Source organism: Mugil cephalus, chromosome 17 (genome assembly GCF_022458985.1).
Source record: "Mugil cephalus isolate CIBA_MC_2020 chromosome 17, CIBA_Mcephalus_1.1, whole genome shotgun sequence".
Classification (NCBI taxonomy): Eukaryota; Metazoa; Chordata; class Actinopteri; order Mugiliformes; family Mugilidae; genus Mugil; species Mugil cephalus.
Window position 1 is genome coordinate 22,485,881 of NC_061786.1, and position 21,482 is coordinate 22,507,362.

Below are 21,482 nucleotides of genomic sequence, written 5' to 3' on the forward strand. Positions count from 1 at the left end.
TGGTAGGTAGCTCTGGCGTGGTTTCGAAATTCCAGTAGGTAATTAGATTTCATTCCAAAACAAAGTAATTAGTATTTGAACAACATCTCCCTGCAATGCCCTGCAGATAAACTCGGCGAAAATCATTCAGCTTCAGAAAAGCTTTTATTTGTTTACGCTCTGTTTCGACTATTTATTCTAACGCTAATCAGAAGCAGGAGTCCGGGTCTGAACAGGTCCCGGGCGCCTGTGGGAGTGGCGGCCGATGACTGGCTCTGAATGCCAGACGCACACTCATAGACACTCTCTCCGTCCGTGTAGACACAGGTGTACATGTGCATCGACCTCACGGGTTCACGCCATCGCTGGCTCACATGCAGACACAAACACCTCACTGTCATTACAGCGCCCACTCACACACACCCTTTTCCTCCCTCTCATTATCAATGCTCCCTGGCACCAAACCCCAGCTACCAGAACACCAAAGCAAAGCTCCCTCATTACTATCTGAGGCTAATACAATAACTACCACGTACAGTACGTCCCCTTTGTCTCTGTCCTGACCTCAGCACAGTCAATCTCTGCAGGTTGCAGTTATAATACTTTGTTCTCACCATATTTTACACTGTAATTCACTTTGACACGCGTCCAATGTTCTCATCATACAAAACCAGTTCCTTTAAAACGATTAAATGAAATTAGGATGAGGTGAAGAAACGAAGGCAACAGTCTCCACAAATCCACAAAGCAGTCAGACCGTGTAATTGTTCTTCGCCCTGCCAGGAGAATTATTTAGATTTGTCTGGTGCACTTTAAGTAAGTGCTTGGACCAATAACCCATTTCCCATTTTCTTTACGAGTAAGTGAAAATTACACCCACGCTTTTGAAATTCAGTACCTTGGTGGTAACTTTCCATCATCACCCTGCACGTGGAGGGAAATAACGTGGAGGCATCAGAGGAGCTAATACTACCACTTAGCTGCCGTTAAACCAGGAATCACATAAAAACATGCCCGGTGCATGCTGGGAAGGCTCCGGCTCCCCCTAAACCTAAACAGAGCTTTTCCTGAACAGATTAACAGTTTAATGATGAGAATAAACGGATTAAATAAAGAAATATTCCAACTATTAGCTATTGTTGTTGTTTAATGTTAATGAAATAATTATTGTTTTCTTGGTTTCTCACAGTAAAGACGGGATTTAATCACGGTTCAGGAACTTGATGGATCAGAGGTTTAAAAGAGGGATTTCAGCTCGGTTAGAGTGGTTTTAGTTTCACCAGGAATACGACCTGTGTATGGATGGATTCATTAGAGTAAAACCTTTTTTGAAACAGCTAGAGGAAAAGAGAGTCCGATCCAGTGGACTGGGAAATGTCCATGAATGTCTATAAATGTTGAGAGTGAACAACACAGCAGCCGGTGAAGGAGGAAGGATTCGGGGAAGAGGACGAGACGTGGAAACTTGAGAAAGTGTTTCACTGGCTACAAACCTGGTTCACGCCCACGAGTGCAGGATGAAGCTGCAGCCTGATGCAGAATATAACAACTGTGACTGATTTAAAACGCATTCCCTAAATTAACATCCTCACTCAACATCCCCTCTAACAGTTACACACAGTGAAAAATGACAATAAAAAATAACCTTGAATCTTCTTTATCCTCCTACAAACCATCTACTCAGACGACTGCAGTGATTTTAGAAAAAACGTTGCTGTTGAGCAACATTTATTAGCACCAACTGTTACAAGAACAGCCACAAAAACACTTCTCTGGCTGCTGTTCACCCAGATACTGACCCAGAATATGCAGCTTATCATATAAAACTGTTTAACAGGACTAATTAAATTAATTTTATTTGTTAACTTCCAGTAAAACCTAACAGAAAGCTGTTGCCGCTCGTCACTTTCAGATTAAATGTGCGGCTTCGATGCCACAACATCTGCTAATGTTAGTCGTGTTAAAATGTTGAATGGTTTATTGTGCTTCAGACATGTGTTGTTAACAAACAACAAACTGCTAATAACTAATTATCCAATATTATAGTTGCTCTAAAACTTACCTTTGACTTCCCAATGATTAATTGTTTAATTAATTATTTTTTCTAATAACCCAGTGTCTATTTTGTAAATTCTGATGCTATCAGGCTTCTCTCCTGTGGAACCAGCTCCCAGTTTGGGTTCAAGAGACTGAAACACCTTCTGCACTTTTAAGGCTTTTATTTTGATCAAGCTGGGCTGAACCATCCCTTAGTTATGCTGCTGTTGGCCTAGGCTGCTTCTCTACTACTTCCTATGCAATTCTGCGTCTGGCTAATTTTGGCGGATGTTTCCTCCATATGAACTGGGTTTTTGTAAAGCGTCTTGAGATCATTTGTATTGTTATTATTGTTGTTGTTGTCCCTTTCTTCCTGGGGCAAAGTGGGGGCCCACGACACATCTCAAGGGCCCATTGTTTTATTAATTCCATGCTTGGAGCTAGTCAACCTACATCAACCCCTGATGGAAGTTGGTCCTGGTTCTACAACCAAATCTATCACTATGGAGTAACTGGTTGGTGCAACTGGTCATGATAACACCAGCTTCAGCCCCAGATGGAGAGATTCCGGATAGAGGGAGGGACATAGATGATTGAGAAAGGTTTCATTGGCCACAAAATTTGTTTACGACCACCAGACCAGAATGAAGCTGTAGTCCGATGTGCACCTTATGCACAAATGTAGCCATGTGTTGTGGCGATGCAGACTACAACGGCTGTGATTGATTTAAAATGCATTTTCTTCTTCATGTGTCTCAACGGGCGGATAAACACAGGAAGTTCTCCCTTGTTCATCCTCTCACAAAAGAAAAATCTACTCAAATGTTTTCTCCATGTTCTGTGCTGCAGTGATTTAAGGAAAAGTTGACCCACATTTATTAAATACAACTTTAGCCCTGTTCTTAAAGGACTAGTTTTACCATGTGTTTCATTCACATGGGATAAACAAACTCGTTGTTTTACTCTAATTTACGTTTCGTTGTTACGGCTCTGCTACTTTCCATCTAACTCCACTGTGTGTGAGACAGTTTTAATCATTTTGCAAATGAAAATGGATAATAGAAATATATTTTTGATACCATTTATGGAAGAAATGACCTGTCAGTATTTAAATCAGCTCCACCTTTGCTAATGAACACATTAATGGTTGATTTAATGGTTTCATCTGTCTAAATGGGCGAAAATTTCATTACATTACTTTTCGACTTTGCTCCCTAACATCTGTCCAAACTTTGAATTATAGCAGGTCCTTCATAATTCTTTAGTGACAAGAGGCAGAAAAAGCAGATACATCAAACTTAAGTCTTGAAAAATTAAAAGCTCATCCCTAACTCACAGAGATGTCGATTCGCACAGGATTTGCTAAGTTTCAGACTTTTTAATTGGTGTAACTGTTCATGATAATTCCAGCCTCAGCCCCAGGTGAAAGTTGGTCCTGGATCTAGATCTGTCCAGTGTTTCAAACCTGCTACTGTTTCCCCCTTTTCTGGACATGAGCTGCATCTTTGATCAGGCCACTGGCCTCTGATGAGGAGAATAAAGGATGGTACCAGATTTTATTACCATTGAGCGAAAGGTGAATATTTATTGTTGTCAGGCTATTTCTGCACGAACCAATAAAACAGAGGAAGAGGAAGACATCGCCTGGAGCTTGTTTAACTTTATCCTCGAAATAAACTGTTGAGCGGTTTCAGTCTCCGACCTGCTCTGACTCCAGACTGTATCTCAGTGATACTCGACGACAACTCCGCCGTGGAGGTCAGACGGTCCCGTCAGATGTTTAATGTTCTGTGTGACTTTCAAAGCGTGAGAACGCGGAGGTTATCGTTTTACACAACTGCTGCTTTGTAGTTTCTGCCTCTGCTGTTGTGACATTGGTGAATAGGCCGGTGGAGGTCAAACAGTGTAAACGCCAGCGGTGATATACTGTCGTGAGTGTATCTGATTTACTGTGTGTGAGAACGTGGAGCCTGTCATTTCACAAAACCACATGACGGCCGCTCAAAGGAGGGGGAGGAGGGGGGGGGATGTGTGTGCAGAGGGGGTGGGGGGTTGAGACCGCATTTGGATATGTTAAGGAGTCCTTGAAGGGTGGTTATAATTGTCAGATATACCAGTCTGACTCATTGTTTAGGGCTCACGACAAAGTCCTGTGTGCAGCATAGCCCTCCATTCATCAAGCTACCAGCACTGATTAGGCCTGTGCTGAGTTATGGTGGGAACCAGTAACATTTCCTCCCTCATGTAGACCTGAGTTCCTGCTGATAACAAACAACCGCACAAAGCCCCGATATGTGTACGTGCACCGCCGTCTGTGTTGTGTTGCACTGCGGCGGAGAATGGGCGCATTCGAAGGCCCTGCTGCATTCACACTGGTGGTGGGGTATTAATAGATTTATGAGACATGGAGGACCCTTATATAAACCAGGAAACACACATCTGAAGGAGGTTCCTCCCAGTGCCACTCGGTCTATTTTCTGTTCAATTATGGTTTCGTGTCGACACGTGGGCAAAGTGTTCTGGTTGCTCCAGTTGTGGGTTTGATGCATGTGCTATTGTTCTGAGCACCGTTTGTTTTATGCCTTCAGATGACTCTGTTTCCCACATGCGTGGCTCGGAGACCTCAAAGTTTTTCTTTGCCAACGACTGAGACCAATTTAGAAATGTGCACATCAGACCTGAAATCACTCAAACCCAGATGAGTTGTTTTTAAAACTGGGACAAGTTTTCTGCTTGAATGATGTTCAATCCATCACTTCCGTCCACATTTAAACATCTGAACACCAAGCGCATACCTTGAGTTCCTTGGCCAGAGGTCTGCTGTTTGTTCCAGAGGAAACTAAAATGAATACCTGTGACCCTTTAGTCTCAAAGCTGCTTCCCTATCCAGGACTCCTCAGAGTGTTAGCTCTGCTCTGAGATATGTTGTATGAAGCCTGTCATGGTTTCAATGCAGGATACGACCTTATAGACAGATGTAGTGAGTTATAAGCAGTGTCTCCCTCTCCAGATCTGAATATTTCTGCTATGCAGAGCTGCAAACTGTTCATCCGTGGTCCTGCTCTCATTGTCTCCACTCCTGCTTGAATGCGTGATTCTCCAACCTGCTTCATCATGTTGATGCTTACATCAGCCACATGCATCATCTAGTTCCTCCTCTGAGTCCCTCCACATAGACCCCTTCACAGTCTATTAGCAGTGTGACGTAGTTTGAGGGGCGGGCCTTAACTGGAGGCAAAACACCTCAAACAGTAAGCATATTTCAACCCTATGTTTTGGCAAAAATAGATGAGGAAAACCCATATTTCAGAGAATACACTTGTACACTCACTCTCTGAGACCGTGAATGTTACTTTAAAAAGTTGACTCTGACTGATGGAACACAGAGGGAACGAAGTCTGGTCTGTCTTTACCAAGCGAAGCCTCTCCAACAAAGATATTACAAGAAGTAAGTGGAACCACTGTGGAGGGGAACGTAGTAAATGCAACTTCTGCTTGGAAACCCTTGAAATATACAACTAATGTTGCGTTAGCATTAGCATTAACAAGAAGTGTTCAAATAATGATTAACTTACCATCATTTCAGTTACAATTTAGTCGAACCCATAACGTTATCCAGACTGAAGCTGATGATGCATTACATATTAACCTGACCTTCATATTAATCACATTCAACCAAAGTTGTGTGACAGCGGCTGTAAAGTTTTTTTGCTTTTTCAGTTTTGGCCCCAAAAATACAACAAAACGACAATATCATGGTTGAACATGACAGTGTTTGCCTCAAGCGTCTCTCTCTCTTTTGCCTCCATTTAACGTTGTGACGTCACAGTGAAGTGACGTAGGCCATGAAGGGGTCAAGGTTTCTTCGTGTTAAAAGTCTTTTCTTGCCACCGTCGTCTTGTTCTGGAGGGGCGTCGTCTCTGGGAAAAGCTTCTTCACACAGTTTGTATCGTTATTAATGATATTGAATGATCTTTTACTAAAGCCAGGTTGATGTTTCTTTCCCTTTCTTTCCATAAATTAACACAAAAAGATAGAAAATCATGAGTTGAATTGAAGTTTAGATGTGACATATCCAGGGTGGACAGACAGAAAATGAATGAATCTTCAATATATATATATATATTGTTGTGAAATGTATTGTATTTCTTTACCTTTGCTCCTCCGACCACTAGGTGGCGCTTGCTGGTTTTTGTCTGCAGGGTTGGTCAGCTCCAGGTGTGGTTGATTTGTTTTTACTCCAAGCCGTAGTGCAGCTTCTTTGAACCAGTATATTTAATCTGAATTAAAACCTGGAACATTATGTGTATGACTCCACGAGACGACGATCATCATTTCAGACAAAAAGCTTATTCAGCTTGTAAGTGAAACTTTAATCATCTTATTTTATGACTAAGTGTCTCCTTTCCCTTAAATATTTCCTTCTACCTTCTTTCTTGTGGTTGCTCCATCGACCCATTTTCTTCCACAGGGACCAATAAAGTTTAATCTCCTGCCTCCTCTACAGCCACTCCTCCAGGCCCTTTCAGTAAGTGGAAATATGTTCTTTTTCAATCTGCCAAGTTAAATAATCCCTTAAACCGTATGATGCATTAATGAAGACAAATGGATCCGTGTGTGCGTTAGCTCCGAGCTCCGTCCTCTCTCAATCTGTTTCCTTTGGTCTCCAAGCACCAGGATCTTGTTTGACATCAGCTTAGAACGAAACAAAAAGTTCCTCTTTTTTACGCTTAAGGTGCCTTGAAGAGGTTGAGCCCTGTTTGTTCACCTGCACTATAGTGTGTCTTCTGGCTGCCAGAATTGTGACCAGGAAAGGAAAAGGCTTTTACTGGAGCACGTGAACCTGTAGTGGAAACATTTACGGTTCCTAAACAACAAACCCGGTCTTTTAAAGTGATGCTATTTACACTTTTCATTGGTCCGAGTTACTGGGCTGTAGTTGTTGAATTGTTTGTCCATGTTAATGTGGAAAAGGGGATTATTTATAATAACGCCAACTTTGCAAACATGCCAGTGATTTTGTTGTTAAATGTCCCCTGTAGCGTCCTAAAGTCTTTCCTTGTCTTCTCCACGAGTCGCCTGGATTCAGTCCATTAACGTAGACAGAAAGTGAAGTGTGGAGAGGGGAGACTTTGTGTTCTCTACTCCAGAAATATGGGCTAAAAAATGTATTGTCCTGATAAAATTTGCCTTTCTTGTGATAACTACAGCCTCGTTTAGTTGTGATGTTTCCTTTCTAATCTGATATTCAGTAAGATACAGGCTGGTATCAGTGATACTGATCCGATACTCTGTGTAAATGAGCCATAATGTTTCTGCTAAACCTGAAAAAAGTGGTGCATTTCAAACCATTGCTTCATAAAGAGACACAAGGCATCAGAGTAATTTATTTATTTATCGTAAACTCTGAAGTATATTGAGGTAGTCATTTACTATAAAGTCGAGCTAATACAACAACAGACAAACTACAATCATACAAAATATGTGAATAGTGTTTCAAATGTTAAACAAAAAGAATAAAATAATAAGAACATTAAAATAAATAAAATAGATTGTTTAACTATTAAGAACTAGTATAAAATGAAACTTTGCATCTTAGTTGTGGCTCTGTCCTCCTCCTCATAAATGACTCATATTTTTGTTGTGGTTTAACCTGAGTTTGTGTTTCGCAAGGTTTGTTGTGTCGCCACAACTCACTAGTTTAGTTACTTTCCACTTCCACCGATTAAGTATCAAAAGTATCGTTATTTTGATTTGAGAATTGATTTTACAGCATAAAGATCTGGTTTCGGGAGATGGCAGATTCTCATCGTGGGGATTGTTTTTGACTGTAAATCGTGAATGAATGAATGACAAGAAATGTTCTGTCCTCCAACGCTGCCATAAACTCCCTCTAACCAGAGGAACTTTCAGTGTTTGTCATATGAGTGAATGTGGCGTATTTTATTTATTCTCTGCTTGTATTGAATGACGATCCCTCGCTACCACCATGTGAAACATCTACATTACACGGTTCACTAACTGCTGTCTGACTGACTTGATTTTCCAGAGTAAACTTCTTCCACAAACCAGACATGTTTAGTCATGTCATTTTTTTTTTTTTTAATTTTCTCACACAAATCTCAAATTTCTTTAAATAAACATTAAAATGGATCCAAAATATTTTAGTAAAGGGATAAATGGAGCGATAATGTTTCACACAGAGCGCTGCTCTAACTGCGACCTGTCAAACAAAGCCTCCTGTGCACAGTAAGCCCCGCCCCTATCACTGCTGAGCCAATCACGAGGCTGCATATTACACTCTGACTTTATCAGGTTCCCCGCAGCCTCTTCAGTCCCAGATTAAATCTAGAAGCAACATTCGCAGAAGAGAAGCTAACAATGTATGCTATATTTTTACAGCATTTGCACACGTTTGAAATAATAATAAAAAAGAATATTTGAACCTGTGTATTATCTGAATAGCTTAATACTGAATGCAAAACTATAATAATAATGCGTATTTGTAAATAGCACTAGGCTGAGTTTATGGTAGGTAGGGGTCCCTACTTCGTCTCTCCATCACTTTGAGAACCTTGGCCTGAAAAACGTTGGTTTAAAAAACGCCTGGATTGGAACGTCCCTACTGATTAACATGTTTCTGTATTTTGCTGTTTGACATTGGATCAAATGCGTCCTCAACCCAGTGTCCTGGGTGCGTCCACACCTGTAATTTACTGGTCACTAATGATCAGCTCGCCCAGGACAGATGCTAATGCAAGGTCTGGACCAAATGGGAGTCGTCCTACAGTTGAAACCTTTACTCATGGGCTCAGAGATAAGTGAAGGACGTCTGAGGCAAAAAACCTAAACCAGATCTACAGAGAACGACCTGGGTATGGACATAGGTAGGAAGAGAAGCCTAAAAGAAAGATGACCTGATGAAGGAGCTTGTTAGGAGTCTGCAACTACCCAACACCAGCAGTGATTGGTTAATGTTGCAAATATGGGAGTTAAAAGAAAACAACAGCAAGTAGAGCATTGTTCAGATTTTATTCTGTGGCTTAGAATTCCTTCCCGTTCTGCAGCAGTGTCAGGGTCGCTCGGTGGTTGTGTCTGGTCGCGGCTAACAACAGGACTGACTCCGCATTCCCAGCTGCTTCTGTCCTGAACACACTGTCAACAGCACATCAGCAAACCCCCGAACACAATCACCCTCCAGAGACCTGACACAAGCCCACCGTCCTCCCCTTACACCTGGGTGGTGGTGGTGGTGGTGGTGGTGGTTAGCGGCAGAGCAACAGGACCGACATGTTTCTCTCCAGCTCAGCTTTGCCATTACTTCATGCAGGTTTTAATCCTTCATGAGTCCGTCACAAAGACACTTTACTCAATGATTCTAATTAGATGTAATTTAAACTCGCGGCGGTTGAAAGATGTTTATGTCATTCAGTTGAACCTCTTGACTGTCTTTACACTCCTTTCAGTTCGGATTAAAGGAGGCAGGAAGTTTGCTTCGGCTTTGGCAGGACGTTAAAGGGCTTCCTTTGCCAAATCAAGATTTAAAAACTTCGCCATTTTGCGTGGGTGCAGAGGACAGGGTGTGATTTCCTTCTACTTAGGACTGACTTAGATTGGGCACTCTAATTTTCCCCCGCAGTTAGTAAACACACTTAAGAGATTTGCTAAGCTCTCAGTGGCTTTAATTAGTTGTGGAAAGGATGCATCCTTTATTCCCTGGAACCCAGACCTCGCAAAATACTTCAGATGTTAGCTGAGACACAGTAGAACGAGGTCAGTCCCTCTAGTATTTCTGCTCATTAAGAACAGTAGAGCCGGTAATATCATCAGTCGCACATTAACGCAAATAACTCTTTGTCAACATCTGTTTTAAATGTATCTGGAACGTGTATTTTACAATTTATAAAAAAAAAGCTGGACTAACCTCGACTAACTCTAACCCTAAGACCTGTGTTGTTATTTTCCGCTTGCTTTCCTTTTCTACTTTAGCTGCACTTTATATTCTGCTTGCTTTCACTTCCTGATTTCCCAAACTATGCTGCACAGCTACATGCTAAATCTCTTAAAAAATAACATTAACATGATGCTTCATCCAGTCCACATAAAACAAACATGAAGAGATCATCATGAACTTTGGAAACCTTCATCCATTCTGTAAATCTGACAACTTTATTGTCCATTACGTGGACGACATATGGCGCTCTCTGGCACGGAGAGTTAAAAATAGCTTTAAAAGCAGGCAGTGACAGATTTACAGTACGCGACATAAATAACGTCAGATCCATACGACCCGGCGGGCGACATATGAACAAACAGGTGTCCTCTGCATTGTTCACTCAGCCTCTTTCCGTCTCCTGTGAAGTGAATAACTGAAGAACATGCAGACAAAATACTAGAAACGCTGCTGCATTTATGTCTCCAGCTAATTACGTTTAATTCCTCCGACTAATTTCAGTGCCTCCTGGAACCCGGTTGAGACCACAACATGAAATCTAAGAGTATTGAACATTTAACCTCTGGGGATTCCCTGTCTCCTTGACGGCGGTAATAACAGTAATACTCCCTGCTTTCAGCTGAGGGCGTGTTTCTGAGTCAAAATCATGATATGCAGGAGTCTTTTATCTCTTTGTGTTATTCCAAGAAAGCCAGTTCTATCTGATCAGATCATCGTCATGCTCTCACAGCACCAGTCACTCTGAAAGGCCACGGGTTTGGAGTGAAAGCCTTCAAAAAGACACTTCATAGTCGAAGGACAAAAACCGTTTACATTCCCAGACTACGGCGCCATCTTCAAAATATAGTTTAGAAATAAGTTTACCCCATTTGCAGAGTGGTGATAGCTGGTTGCACTTCCACAAACGAGTCGTAATGAGAGCGGGCCGACTTTAAAAGAAGGGATGCAGGTATTAGAGCCACTGCCAAAAGAAATGCATCATGTTCAAAGGTTCCAGGATCCAGAAAGCTGCTTTGCATCAAAACAACTTTGCATCATAAAATGTCTTATCTCCTATTTTAAAATATCTCCAAATCATCTCCATAACGCCTTTGTTTACTATGAGGTTGGGGTAAAATGAAATGGAGCCCGAGCTTAGGAGAGGCTTTGCGGTTCATGAGCACATTTATACTGATTAAAAATCATCTTAGCGATCTGTTGTAAGTGGATTTATCGGTTTAGGAGTTGACGTTGATGTTGATGTTGGGACTTTATCAATGCAAGTCCTTGTTTGTCCTTTTGTTCTTTATGGAAGTCCCTGCTCTAGTTCTGCTCCATCTTATACGGTCCAAATATCCGGGTGTTTGATTTGTGGCTGTCGAACCAGCCTGTAGGTGCAGTATTGCCACCTGCAGGACCAGGAGTATGGATCAGCAGATTTGTCGGGTGGTTGGGACTCTTGTCTTTGGGCGTTCATCTGTGTGCGTTCCTGTCTGTACTTGTGATCTTGTGAAACGTCACCAGTTGCTGCCCAAGTGGTGTTTCCATTCAAAGCACAGTCCAAATACCTGGACGTGTTCTTGCACCGCCTGTTTTGTTCAGGACACATCGGGGGTTAACTTTGTGCGGACTTGGAACACCCCCGTGTCCCAGAATGCGTCATCAAATTGTTCCAGATCGCAGGCCGACCGTCCTGCATCCTCCCATCCTCCAGGGTAGCTCCTACTTCAGGGTCAAACTTTTTATTTCACATTAGCCAAGTCCAAAGTTCATGATCAGCTTGATAAACAGCCTCTGTTTCTCGTTGGTTTCCATTAGCAGCCTTCTTTCAAACCTGCAGAGAGTTTGCAGTAGTTTTCCTTCAACTCGGGATGTCCTGGTCAGTACTGGGTTTCAGCCAAGCCTGATCTTTTGCAATTATTTATTTGAGGTCTTTGATAAGGTTGCTCAGGACATCCCTACCTTTAACCATACAGGAAGCTTGCAGTTACAGCAGTAATCAGACGAAGCTGCCATGCCAAGCGAAGTCATGAGCCTTGAAGGACTGTAATCTAATCTGCGGCGGGTGGAGAGGATGTTCTGCCAGTCAGCCACTCTCTTATTAGGACATGTGGGACCAGCTGTTTGTGTATGTTTGTACCTTCGCCTCAGTGAATGCATGAAGGGAGCGATTCAGTGCTTGTTTGGCTGCAGACGGTGCAGAGCTGAACACACGAAGTAAGACACAAAGGCTCGTGCACGTACACACACACACATGCATGTACGAGGCTCCAGCACAAAGACGAAGCCTTTAAACGCCTGAGAACAGCCACGTACGCAGATTAAAACACGCCCACGCTGAGCAGGTTATCACGCGAACACAGGACGTTTGCCAGAGTCATAGTAACCATCGCTGTTACCTCTGGTCTCAGCATTGCTGCTCCTGCTGCCCTTTTATGATGATGACGATGAGCGACTCGCAGCACTCGGAGGGCCTTTACCGCTGGTTAGCTGCTAACATGTTAGCGCTTGTTGACCTGACTTCACACATTATTCATTCAGCTATTCGTCCAAATAGAAACTGCTTAAATTTAAAGTTTTATAAATGGTTATACGTTTGATTGTTTGTTTTAGGTGCATTTTATAAGGACTAGGTTGTCAAATTGAGCTCTTAATGTATGAATAACTGCAGCTACTGTGTTGTTTTGTGACTGTACAGACATGAATACAACAATGGAGCAAGAACAGGTCAAACTGCACCAGAGGTTTTATTTATTTAACAGGTTTTAAGTCAGTTTTCAAGGGAGTTTTGTGAGGACCCCAATCAACATATATTGATTGAACAGAAGAAGAAGAAGAAGAAGAAGAAGAAGAAGTCATGCAAAATTTTGTTGAATGTGGATGTTTGGTGAGGTGGTAGTAGTTGATCCTCTTTCAATAAAACCACTAAACAGAATCCATTAGTCCACTCAGGTTAAAGGCTGCAGCCAAACAAGAAGAAGAAGAAGAAGAAGAAGAACAAGAAGAAGAAAAAGAAGAAGAAGAAGAGGTTCCTCCTCCATCTTTATCCTGAATATCTAGAGTCTTAGAAGATGACCAAGATGTCTCCATGTTTCTGTTCCTCCTTGAAACTCCTCAACCTGATGTTTTGTTCCGAGACAATGGATTTATTCCAGAGAGAAACCAGCAACATCTAGACTCTACTTCGTTAGTAAACGTTCACCTCAGACTCCTCTACATGACCGGGCTGGTACATCATCTACTTCAGGTTTTTGATTGGACTAATGTGCCTGTTTGTAACTGTATTACCGGTGATTGTAACCCAAATGCAACGGCCATGTTTCAACGGCCGGCCAATAATAAAAGCAATAAATCACGTTGGTTCCGTACAGATTCTTGATTACAGATTGAACAACAACAAAAAGCTTTTCAAATTAGAAAAATCCCCTTTTGTTTGTCCGTGGTGTTTAAGCCTGCACACATAATCACATCGGCGTCAACATGTAGACCTGCACATAAAACGCATAAAACATAAAGCAGTCACACATGCATGCACTTCCATGCATGCAAACATATGCACACGCACTGGCTGCAGACTGCTCTCCTACACACACACACACACACACACACACACCTAACACTCGGTGCACATTTTCCACAGCGCTCCCCTCTGACGCCGGCTGAAAATAGCTCCGTGCTGTCGGTGTGTGAAGTGTCCGGGGCTCTCGCAGCTGATTGTGTGGCCCCGCGGAGGAACAGTGCTCGGCTGTGGGATGTGACAAGAGCGCCGCCGTGGGTGGAAACTTCTCTTAAAGGGAAATTCCACCCACTGATCCTCTTAGATATCATCCGAGTGTTGGAGCACGCTCTCCTGGAGCTCGGCTCTCAGCTGTGGGCCGTGCGTGGGTAAAGTTAAGCTGCTGTAGACACTTTACTCCTCAGATGCTTAAAGCAGTACTTTTGTGGCTTCAATAATCTGTGGAGAAAGAACAATATTTGTGGAATAATGAGGCAAAACAGCAGCTTTACTGAGGGTGGTTCTCAGATTTTCAAGGAACTATCACCAAAGGTGTCCAGTCATAAAACGTCTGCAGACCTGCAGCTTTATTCAGTGCTGCTGTTTCCTCCCCTCTCCGTTCTTGTGTCTGAGCTGCACTGCAAAAACAGCATTAATAGAAACTATTTTTTTGCTTTGATGACATTTCTTTTTTGCAGTGTGTAGGTTGGGATGATGGGTTGCAAGCTTTTTCCCCCCTGGTTGGCCAAGCTTTGCAAAAACACCTCCAGTCTCAGAGAAGCATGGTCTGATGTGACCGGTCTTCATCACAGACTAAATGATATGGGTTCCAGGTCTCCAGTTCCTCCCACTGGTCAAACTGACACTAGTGTCCCCGGGATGTGGGCGGGGCCATCTTGTGAGTTTGGAGCCAGACTCTGAGCAGAACTGTCTGAGGGCGCGGAGCGTTCAGATCAATGAGATCAACGTGTCCAAGCCGAGCTGAGCCAAGTTCAACCCCCCGTGCACTAACAACACGGAGGGGGCGGGGCTCCACACGTCCACGCGCTTAGGCTTTTTCAAGGGGCTGTCATTGCGTCCGTTATGGTTGAGCATCACTGTACGTGCAAAAAACACATCTGGTCTCATGAAAAAGAAAAACATTTGAAAAAAATGGATTTGCACCAGAGATCAGGGGGGGAATTCCACTTCTGAGTCGCTGTCATGTCATCCACTGTTTATAGTTTGTAGTTTGTGCTATATACGTCTGAGGCATGTTTGCAGATAACTGTACGCTGCAAAAATACATATTGATATAAAACAAGAACAAATGTGCAAATGTGTTTAAAGACTGAAAACGAGTAGATTTGACACAAGGAAAATGTAACATTGACAGAGTCCGTTCTGTCATTGCTCTGTTTTGTATTTCATCTGCACAGACGTGGTTGCATCACTGCAAAAATTAGGAATTTCAAGAAAGAAAATTTGTTTAGAGACAAAAACTTTGTGCTTATTTCAAGAATTCTTGTCAGTCAAAAGAAAGATTTTCTTTTCTTTCGTAATACAAGATGATTTGATGATTGAATATAAGAATATTTTGCTTCTTTGCAGGGAGATTGTCTGGGTCTTTTGAAGGGGGCCACAGACATTTAAGTCCTTCTACATGCTCTAGTTGTCGTATATTTCTTTTTGCACAATGCATCTATTCTGGAACAGTGTGGGGGTGTGGAGCATCTTTCCGCAAACACAGACCTCCACCCTGTCCCAGCGCCGCCGCTCTCTTCTCCAGCCGCGTTGTGATTAGCGCTGATGCTACAGCGTGAGAACGTCCCTCCAGTGTTTTCTGCGTGTTTGTGTGCGAGGACTCCTCCAAAAAATCCATTCTCCAACCAGGCCTTTCATCTTCCTGTTCTCACGGCCGTCAGGACTTCCTGCTCAGGCCCCGCCCCCCCGGCCCCGCCCATAGCTGTCACTGCAGCCGTGCACTTCCTTCCCTTTGATTGCACCGTGCCCCCTTTAATTGGACGTGTCATTATGCACTCTGAAGCGTGTTGCTGGTGGACTGTGTGTGTGGTTGTGAGAGGAGGTGCATGTGTTTGTGTGCGGCGAGTAAAACAAAGGAGTTTGACATCTGCGGGAAACCGAGATGCTCCTCCGCAGGTATAATTAACTCCAAAGACGTTTGTAAGAGCAGACGGAGATTTATAGCTCAGTGAATGTCTCTGCGACGCTCTCTGCTCCGTTACACAAGCTCTGGTCCCGGCTGCAAATAAACAGACTGGATGGCTCTTATGCAGGGATGGGTCAAACGCTGGATTTATTTAGATTTATTTGCAGTAAGTAGTCATGATGACGGCTTGTGTAGAGATTAGCAAAAAAGACAACACGTAAAGAAGCTTCAAAGAACCACACCTGTGTTTTTTATATTTATTTTATTTGAAGGTTTGAAGCTTTTAAGCTTTTAACCTGTTTTTCATACTTAGTTCTTTTATATGACGCTGTTTGTCAGGGAGACTTGGAAAGCAAGAATTTCATTGCATGGTTTAAACTGACGTTTTTTTTTCTGAGCGTATCACAATAAAAACATCTTCAAATGTTTAATCGTTTAATTACAGGATAAAAAACAAAAATCAACTCACAGATTTTTGAGTTGGTTTAAAAGTTTAAGCTTTAAATCATGAAGCATGTGATTGGAGTCGGCGCTAAACACATAAAACCCAAACAGCGTGAGTGATGTAACAGAACATTATATAAAAGGCATTACATTATGACCACCTACTGAACCGTGTGTAGAGGGGGCCCTGCTCTTAGTGGGGGGGTCTTTGAGTTTGGGATCTAGTGAATTTAGAGGCCAGGTCAACACCTCGTTTCATGTTTTAGTTTAGTTGTTCCTAAAGCGTTTTTGTGTCTGCTGCCATCATGGAGCGTCATTGCTGTAGGGTGGAGGGTGAAGGGCGGGGGGGTCTGGTCTGGTCTAGGTGGGGGCTACATGTCTGAGTAACATCCACATGAATGAATGAATTCCAGGTCCAGAAAGTTTCACAGCAGAACACTGAACTGTCACAAAACGGTTTAAAAGTTCTTCACTCCTCCTGTGAGTGGTCATAATGTTTCGGCTGATCGTGTCCAGGACATGATACAAACGTCCCGAGACCCAGAACTTCAAAATGAATTAAATTTAAAGATGGTCACCGTGTTCTTGTTCTTCTTGGTTCTTGAACAAATGGAAACATCTGGAGTTGACTTTATTTACAGGTTCTTATAATAAAATGTTCATATTAGATCAAATTTTAAAACAGTTTCTGATTTAGTTTGTTTCTGTCCAAGCTGTTGTGTGTAAATATGTTGAATTACTAGCCCATGAATAATCTGCGGTGACTTCACTGGAGAAGTGGTGACGCTGGAGTCTCTTAACAATAATAATATCTGGCGTCTCTTCATCCTTTCATTCACTCTTCCTCCTCCTCTCCTTTCTTTCCTGTGAGAACTCTCCTCTGTGACTCACCGTTCTGCAGGTCTGTCGCAAGAAGACGATGAGACATGCTAACGTCTTCATGCTGCCAGCTCTGTCTGCCTTATTGCCCTTCTGTGTGACCCCCCCCCCCCCCGGTGCAGTTTGGAGAGTGCAGAGGCTATCATTAGCAGGACCTTTGGCCCCTCCCCTTCCCTCTGCAGCCAGCTGCTCCGTCTTTAGCTCGGTCCAGCTCGGCACCGCTCTACCTGCCGGTCACCTGACAAACCTGGCAAACACCACATAACCAGCTCTCTTTAACCTTGCCCCCTCCTCCTCCTCCTCCCCCCTCCTCCTCCTCTCTTAATCTGTCTAATGTGTGTGTAAATAACGCTTGCGTGGTCCAGATAGCTTTTGTTTTAGCATCAAACAAGCCCCGGCCATGGGAACCTGGTCATTAATTACCATGTGATTCATGGTTATGGCTCTGTGTCTCGTCTCACCACCAGTCTGTCATTAAGTCTTTCCCAGACTTCCCATGGCGGCCTCTCCCAGCTAACGGCTCTCACCCACACCAGCACTCACTCAGCTCAAGCCGTCGCACAGTATCAGCACCTTCTCTTCCTCCAGGAAACGCACACTTGTTTCCACGCGGACGACAATTAACACGTCTAGTTTGTGGCCGCGCAATTACAGAAGGCTGGAGGTTTAAATACACAGGAGGAAGTGAGGCGGTTTTAAAATTAATGAACAATGCTCATATTTGAAATGGTTTTTTTCAGCCTTTAATGAGACGGTGGAAGGATCAGCCACAACATTATGACCACTGACAGGAGGAGTGAATAACGTTGTGAGAATTCAAGGTTCTAGTGGGACTTTTTTAGACCTGGTGTTCATTCATGTGGATGTTACTTAGACATGTAGCCCCCACCTAGACCAGACCAGACCAGACCAGACCAGAGCTGAGCAATCCCTCTATGCTGATTGGTTCTGAGCTGATCACGTTAATCTAGCCTTATGCTAGCTAGTTATCTAGACTAAAGGCTTAGAAAAATACATCTAGCGTCAAATATACTGTGAAACTCATGTGTTCATATACATAGACTTTGGTTACTATGGGGCCTGGTCCAGAGCTGTAATTTTAGCAAGTCCGACCAATTCAAATCATGGCGCCATGTTTGCTGCATCAGAGGTTAGATTCTACAGTGTAACCCTATGTTGAAATAAATGTCTTATTTCCACCATTAACGTTCCTATAAATGTTATTACCAACATCTGTCAATATGTAAAAGGCTTTTACACTTAAATATCCCAGCGTCTACTTCCTTTAAATATCTTAAATTAGTCTGTAAAATGCTTTGTAGCCCAATCACCTCATCAGTCATGGAGCTGTGTTTACCTTCTCCTCAGTTTCCGTGTTCATCCATCACCGTTAAAAGGTTGAAATTACTATTAAACTAGTCTCACTGTTATTTAGTATTATTATTATAGCATTAGCATGCTAGCCATAATAACTTAGTGGTAACTGAGGTAAAGTTAGGTGTCAGTTAAATGTGTTTGTCTACATGGACATAAATTACATGAACACATGGGTTTCACAGTATATATGAGGCTAGCTGCTATTTTTCTAAGCCTTTAGCCTAGATAACTAGCTAGCATAAGGTTAGCATGAGGCTAGGCTAACTTCAAACTTCATTCATTTGTAAAGCAGAGATCAAGGTTCACATTAATGATGGTGTGACTTTATTTTTCTATATGAAATCTTCTGAGACATTGACATTTACCTCATCACATAATAGAGAGAAACCAGCTGACGTCCAGTTCTAACTTTTAATCTTCTGCTCCATAACTTTCTCTGTTTTCGTTCACTGGGGAAACGGTGGAGTTTCCTCCGTGTTTTCCTGATCCTGTGCTGGAGCCGTAGGCTGAGCACTGTGGCACATTTTAACTTTTAATCCAACTTTATTCTCTGTTGTTGCCACTTCTCTATGGATGAATATTGGTTAGATGGATCCAACATGGCGCCCATGAAACACGTGACCAGCTCAGAACCAATCAGCATAGAGGGACAGATCAGACGCTCAGTTCCCTGGTTGGACAGACTCTCTGTAATATACGACTCTGGACCAAACCTTCTTGCAGGTTTTTGTGGAAGTTCATTGAACATGTTTTCCCACTCATCCAACCACCAACCTGTTCTCATGCACCTGAAGCCTCCTCTTTGCCCTCTTGAACCAGGACGACTTCACCGTGCAACTCTTATCAAATCATGTGAAAGCTCGTCCACCTTTAACCGTTGGTGCCAATCACTTCTAAAAAGCCTCTGATTTCTAGGTTTTATTGATTTAAACGTCTCGTTTTTTGAAGGAGGAGTTTTCATTGACTGTTTTGTTGGCTCTGAGCTCAAGTTGTGTTTTGTCGTGTTGAAATGAAGGCCGAGGCTCAGAGGAGGAGCAGCAGCAGCAGGCGGGAGGGACGGAGGGAGGAGGAGGGAGGAGGAGGGAGGATGAGGAGGAGAAGGGGGGGGTCTGCTGTCAGTCTGAGTAATGGCTGCAGTTGCTACATTCGGCTGGAGGTTTAGTAACAGCTACAAACTGGAGGGGAAGAAATAATCCCACCCTCCCTACCTACCCCCCGCAGACGCTACAACACACTCTGCTTCCAGTGTGTGTTGTTGTTGCATGTGTCTCTTTCCACAGCGTGAGTGTTAATGGAAGGTCGCTGATGACAAAACCAGTCGGGGAAAGGGGAGCAGTACAGTAACTCAAGTTTAAACCAACATGAGTCATAGCGGCTTAAATCACGGCTGCACGAGTTCAGATAAAGTCTCTGATGACGTCTCTAATAAAAACCCGGTAGAAAGAAAGTGATAAAATCTATATTCTTGACCTGGATAAATATGCTGAGCACAGACAGACAGAGCCTGTATAAAAACATGCAGCACCTCAGCTCCATCAGTAGCATTTGGGTCGATATATAATAATCAGTTTAACATTTTGTCTGTTTTCAGGCCTAAAGTCAACATGGCCGCCTATAATCAATCACCACATGGCACTTTTAGATTCTTCTAAATATTATATTTACAGTTGAGGAAACTGAAATTGAAAGTTCTTTATAGATTTGTGGTAGAAACACTGTTGACATGCGATAAATCCACACTTGACTCACACTCTACTGTATATTAAATAACAACCTTGGAACAGGTCATGTGATTTGGATTTAACAACTTCCTTGAGAGTTGGGATGTTCTTACTTTTAGTGATTTCCATTCATTTTTTATTAGTAAGTGATTGATTTAACTTGGCTACATAGTAAATGAGGCCACTACCTCAATATACTTCAGAGTCTGAGATCAATAAATAAATGACTCTGATCTCTTTTATTCTTTATGAAGCTATGATTTGAAATACACATGTTTTTTTTAGGTTAATAGACACATTAGGGTGTATTTACACAAAGTATACCAGTCTGAATTTTACTTGGTGTTGAATCGGAAAAGAAATCAGTGGCATCGAACATCACTAGTCCTGAAAATGAGTGACATGTATTGTTTGTGCAGTGTATAAGTGGTATCTTATACACTTGATGAGCTACTGCTAGTTTGCTGCAACGTCCTCGCGTGTCGTCCATGTTGTTTTTGTCTCAGTGATTTGATTAAGCAAACTGAAACAGAAATTGTTTCATGCAGTTAATCGCACATGATCAATTAGAAAATTACCAGCAGATGAAAGAGCTTTAGACACACATGACATAACATTCCTCGCTGTGAGTTGACGTTTTTTTTTTTTTCCCGTTGTTGTTTCTCCAGCTGCCCCAGACTGTAACCTACTCCTCTACCCTCCTCATGTGCTCAGACACATCCCACTCCTCGACCTCTCAGGCCAAACAGTTGCTCACGTCACTTCTCTGGAGGCGAGAGGAGCCAGACTCTGATCAAACGGTTCACGTCTAAATCTGCCACCCAGTGTCTCCGTGGCTCCTTTTACCGTTTGTGAGGTCCTGATACAGGATTCAGTGTTTCGGTGCTGCCGCCCACGTGGATCCTGGTTTCATTCAGCTTATTATTAAAATTAAATATTTAATCATAATTATTACTAGTGGTGCATTATTGTAATGTGTTTCTTAATTAAATCCCAGTACATAGTACGGGTTGATTTTTTAAAGTCGACTAATATTTGGTGAAAGTCGAGTTCTCGTTGAATAGTAGTAATGAAACTATATTGTTGACCTAAATGCAAAAACGAAGCTACAGAAGATTTTCTGTCACTTTTCTGAAGCTTGAACACGAGGCTACACCATAATCAACACTATAATCACCGTCAGTCTGACACTTCTAATACGCGACTCTCAGCTCGACCATAACTTCAGTCTCTCCGTGGTGCATTCACTGACATCAAGGGAAAAAAAAACAGCAATAATGTCAACGAATAGAACATAAATGAACAGAATCACATGAGCTTATCAACACTGTGCATTGCAGATACATTACTGGTCAAAGGCTTTAGAACACTTCAATATTTATTATTATTTTGTTATTTATTAATATATGAAGTTTAATGTCTCATTTTACTCTGAAATGAAAGCATGGACCAAATTAACAAATGAAA

The 21,482-nt window shown here is 42.5% G+C and overlaps 1 long non-coding RNA gene across 1 annotated transcript; it reads left to right on the forward strand.

Annotated features, from left to right (window-relative positions):
- Positions 1-6,239: 6,239 nt before the first annotated feature.
- Positions 6,240-20,873, forward strand: LOC125023502. The gene is made up of 3 exons (XR_007114626.1): positions 6,240-6,376; positions 6,488-6,544; positions 20,684-20,873. It is a non-coding gene; the product is annotated as an uncharacterized LOC125023502 (long non-coding RNA).
- The last annotated feature ends 609 nt before the right edge of the window (positions 20,874-21,482 follow it).